The sequence below is a fragment of the Amphimedon queenslandica genome, unplaced genomic scaffold, assembly GCF_000090795.2.
Source record: "Amphimedon queenslandica unplaced genomic scaffold, v1.1 AMPQUscaffold_12160, whole genome shotgun sequence".
NCBI lineage: Eukaryota > Metazoa > Porifera > Demospongiae > Haplosclerida > Niphatidae > Amphimedon > Amphimedon queenslandica.
In genome coordinates, this window is record NW_003547601.1 from 6,747 (window position 1) to 11,914 (window position 5,168).

General features: G+C 34.5%; 1 long non-coding RNA gene across 4 annotated transcripts in view; it reads right to left on the reverse strand.

The window, feature by feature from the left end:
• LOC109588325 (uncharacterized) overlaps positions 1-4,881 on the reverse strand; it is an 11,549-nt gene extending 6,668 nt beyond the window's left edge. Inside the window, exon 1 of one of the 4 annotated variants that reach the window (XR_002188081.1) lies at positions 4,745-4,879. This is a non-coding gene — a long non-coding RNA (uncharacterized LOC109588325). Of the gene's footprint in view, positions 1-764; positions 833-4,744 lie in introns of those variants that run through there. The other 3 variants (XR_002188079.1, XR_002188080.1, XR_002188082.1) reach the window with 3 other exon arrangements.
• Positions 4,882-5,168: the final 287 nt, after the last annotated feature.

Consider the following 5,168-nt stretch of genomic DNA (forward strand, 5'->3'; position numbering starts at 1 on the left):
CTAAGTATTGCAGTTGATCCAAGCATAGCTAGATTAAAAAAATTGCTCCCTTTTCCCAGTTCTGACATCTGAGCATGCGCGACCACACCCAAATTTTTGAGCACATGTTTCTTTTAATTAACAAAATGGCGGCACGAGGTAAGTTGGACAGATCCAACAGTCACAGTATCACTTCTTCCTTTCGTGGAGAATGATCTGATGGGACATGGACCTGCGTATAGACTGTTGAAGTAGAATGGTGTAAGAATTAACCTTCTGGCACCAGCCAATATTCAGATACACACCGACAACTGGATTGACAGGAGATGAAGATGAAAAAAAGTGGACTGAACAAAACGGCCGTTTTGCTGATTTTTGACTTTTCTCTTACACAAGGTCTAGAGCCACGCTAGTGGTACCAATGGAGTCCTCTGATCAAGATAAGGTCCTCTAAGAAGTCTGGTAAGCATAAGAGCTCGTTTTCCCGGTATAGCAAGGCTGCAAAAGTCGTGGCAGCCATATTGTTTTGGGGTGAATCCTACTTAGTAACGCTACCGCGTTACTAATACTACTGTTATTATTATCATTGTAATATAAATTAGGTCAGGTTCGAATTGATTATCATTAATACTATTATAATAATAATAGCACTATTATTATTGATAGATACATGTACATGTATATACAAAGATACAATTACTCAATTTTAAAGTATCAAAATCTTTTCAAAATTAGTGATAACCTTAAATATTTGTAAAATTATCTCAATATCATGTGTGTTTTACCTTTAATGTTCATTCATGTAAATTTGAAAACAAGGCGTCAACTCCGCCCACGAAATGGACTTGAGATCCTTGATGGTACCAACAAATGGAACACAAAAATGTAAATTTAGATCAATAATGATTGAAATTAATCTTTAAAATGGTTAAATGAAGTGACAAAAGGCCAAAATGCCATATTAGATGGGATGCATGACTCCGCCACCCACGGTGACCTCTTCTCAATGTGAGGCACATACAAGTCCATTAAATATTTGTAAAATTATCTCAATATCACGTGTGCTTTACCTTTAATGTTCATTCATGTAAATTTGAAGACAAGGCGTCAACTCCGCCCACGAAAAAGGACTTCAGATCCTTGACGGTACCTACAAATGGAACACAAAAAATGTAAAATTAGATCAATTATGATTGAAATTACCCTGAAAAACGGTTAAATGAAGTGACAAAAGGCCAAAACGCCATATTAGGTTCTGATATAGCTCCACCCACCTCCTATGCTCCATTCAGACTGATATCTGGCTGCTGCTGCTTATCTGATGAGAATATGATCCAAGCAGATGAATTGGCACTCACTCATTCATTAGTCACCTGCAAATTTCCCTCCATTTTTAGTACACATTCTATTAGTATCACCATCATTGGTATCATTATTATCAGTAGTGGTGGTGTTGGTTGATTCTAATGCCAGTATCTTTGTCAGTAGTGTTTCCAGTGCTAATAAAGTTGGTAGATGATACGGTGTGATAAGAGCTGGAGAATGCTTGCTGTATAGAGAGAAAAGCAGTTCAAACTTGATATGGAACATAAGTATATGTATATGTATCAGAAAAAAATAATAAAAATGGAGAATTCTCATCTTTTCATTTTTGGCAAATTTTGTCAAAATCACTGTACAATAATAGTACAGGGACTTTAGTCAGATTTTGGAACAACTTTAAAAATTCATTATAAATCCAATCTTGATCAGAATTAACTCAAACTTTCTACACAACATAAGAACATGTACAATGCATATGCATTAGAAAAAAATTATTAAATAAACAATTTTTTCCTAATCATTTTTAGCAAAATGCCCCGCACTATAGTACAGGGTAATTGGCAAAGCTTAATAACAGCTGATGGCTGACATACCTTAGCAAGTAGTTTGCTCAGTCTCTCGCCCATGTTAGTACAGTAGGTACTGCAATCATAATTGACAAATAACTCTGATACAAAATTATGAATGTGACAAAACTAAATAAAAGAGAGACATAAAATTTATTAAACTGTCACGAATCTCGTGTACAGAAATGTACTCTTTCTTACTTGAATGAGACATTCTAATGTTAGCTTGAATGCCTGCTTGAAGTCCTGACTGATCTAATTGTATTGTGTGCCTTAGCATATTAAGGAACTACTGAGAGAGAGAGAGAGGGAGAGGGAGAGAGAGAGAGAGAGAAGTATCTAATGATCCACATACATGTATGTGTTTCTTTCTTTACCTGCAGTTGTAGTTTGAGATCATGACAATTTGAATCAAGAAGAAGAAAGCACTTTCTCAAAGAGTGACCAAAAACATCAACAGATTCGTTCTGAAGCAACTAACAAAATACAATTTAACACAAAATGAAATATGTATTTCGTAAAGTTGCTTATTTACAGTAAGTAAGTGATGGTAGAGTCCATCTTGCATGAGAACTCTCAGTGATTTAATGTCCCCAAGACTCTTCCCGCCACACTACAACATAACAGTCACCAAATCCAACCCAATGCATATCACTCGTGTGTCATTCCTTTATGGAGGAAAGGAAGAGAGAGAAAAGAGAGAAGATTATATGATTAAATAAGAGATCAATGGGCACACAGCAATTCACCCAAATTAAGCACTCCAAACTATCTACATTGTACAACATACATGTACATGTAGCTACGTAAAATAATAATGAATATCATCATTACCTGCCACGAGTCTCTGTGAACAACAAGAACTAATGAGCATCTGTAATGAGAGAGAGAGAGAGAGAGAGAGAGGAGACAAGAGTATTAGGAAAAGTGAGAAGTGTTGTGGTGAATTGCATGTGACTGTGACACAAAGGAAGTGCCATTAAGTAATAATGTCAATGAACAGCAAATTTATTTCAAGCAAGATGTGATAAATTTCACTAAATTATAAAATAATGGATTCCACAAGTTTCACTAAGAGGAATTGTTATTCATATATATTACTATTAAAACAAAAAGTAAAACAATGTACTGAAACGGCACAAGTTCTTATACAAGTAAAAGGCCAGGGTCAGGGTTGAGTAATCAATATCAATTGCAGCATATGTATGTATAAATTAGCAGTCATAGACATTAGTACATGTAGATTTTTTACACTCATTCATCATTACACAGAGATAACGTGACAGCATGGAATATGCGTGAGCCACGTTGTGATGCTATTAAATCAGAGCTTAGGCAAGCCTAAAAGCATGACTTGTTGCATTAATCATTAATTTTGGTACATAACATACACATGCAAGGTAAAAGAAGAATGAAACGTACAGTTAAGTCAACTCCAATTACATTCATATATTCACCTTTCACGCCCGCATTGGCAAATAAAAATTTCAATGATAAAAAAATTGTAATGAGGCTACCTGCCCTCTCCGCCAGTGAAACAGATCAAATTTGAGTGGGCTAATAAACTGGCAATGCTGATAAGCAATAAAATATCTGGAGATTGGGGGTTTTACATGTACATTAAGATTAAGAGTCATATCACTACTTCACAGATGATATTAGACAACTTATATAGCAAAACTTGTGTTTGAACTACATTTCAACACTAAACCAATATCACTATCAAATACTAATATAGTACTATAAGCTACTACTTCGTACTAACAAGCATACATTCACAAACATGTACGTTATCAGAAAACCAACTCAAAATTTTTGTGGCAAGTTATAATAATTGTAGTCAATGGTAAATTAGTAGTGAATTTGTAAAATGGGTCTGAATAGGCAAAAGCATCCTCAAAATGCCATCATTGCCATGTACAGTTAAGTACATGCACACAAAGATATTATGCAAGAACTTGACAGCCTAGGCAAGCTTAGAGCTGTTAAAATGAAGTGTTGCATGTTGGTTAGTAACAGGCCTTTGCTTGCATAGCCAAAAATTATAAAAGGAACTGATAGCAAAGGCAAGAACTGTAAAACTGAGCAAAGTTGATATGGATATCAGCAAAACAATAAGTAAGAACTTTCTTAATGCATTTCCTATTTCAGTGCTTGTTCTTAGTAAAAATTAACTAAACCTAAAACAATTTTGACCTACATGTAGCTTACTAAAATAATAAATGTATGGTAAACTAAGAATATTTGCTTAGTTTCATTAAACTGTGTACAGTCACAGTTTCAGTGGATAATAACTTTTCCAAAACTAATGCTAAAACAGTCACTAAATACTATTAATACTATTTCATTTTCTAGATATCATACGTGTATAATTATGTGTAGCGAGCTACATACGGCTGATAATTAAAGTAAATAGTTGAACATGCATTTTGTCTTATTTTATGATGGATATTTTCATAGTACATCCAAAAGAAAAGGCTTCCAAAGCCATCGTATGTACATATTGTTTGATAAACCGTAAATAATGATTAAGAAACAATATTCTACATGTACAATAACTATCATTGAAAAATAGATCATCGTTAATACTACTAATAATATCAATAGCACTATTATTATAATACACTGTACCGCAGATAAAAATGAAACGACAATTACTACTAGTAACCACATATACATATACAGTACAAACAGAAAACGAGTTCATCGGCTTGGGAAGTAAGAAAGGGAGACAAAAAAAACAGCTACATAATGGACCTAGCCACCTCAATAAGGAAGGAAAGGAATAGTTTGATAAAGTTACTTATTTCTCAAAAGCACACACATAGGTTACATGTAATACTGGTTTCATGTATTACAATCTTATCAACACTTACCATGCATGATTTCCATTTTGCTTTTTTGGCACTCTGTCGCTTAAGTGACACAAATGAACAAAACACTCATTTAGACCTTTTCAGTCCTCCATTGTACCTCTAGGCGTGGCTAATTGCAATTGAATATCATTCTGATTCATTTGTGTGATTTTAACTCTGTCTGATATCTCTGGTCTGATATATTGCTGTTATACAAAGAAGATACTGGATGTAATGCTACATTAATGAATCTTCACTCTGAGTGTAACAGTGCTGTTTGCACTGGTGTATCATGATTTTATGAAGATGGCTGCCAGTCACATGGAGGGAACCGGAATTGCTTTTCTTGAGTTTTCTAAGGCTTACGAAGGTAATAGCGAAGTTGCAGCCTATTCTGACAGTATAACAGATGAGTATATAGGCTGTTATAAAGTTGGGAAAAGGA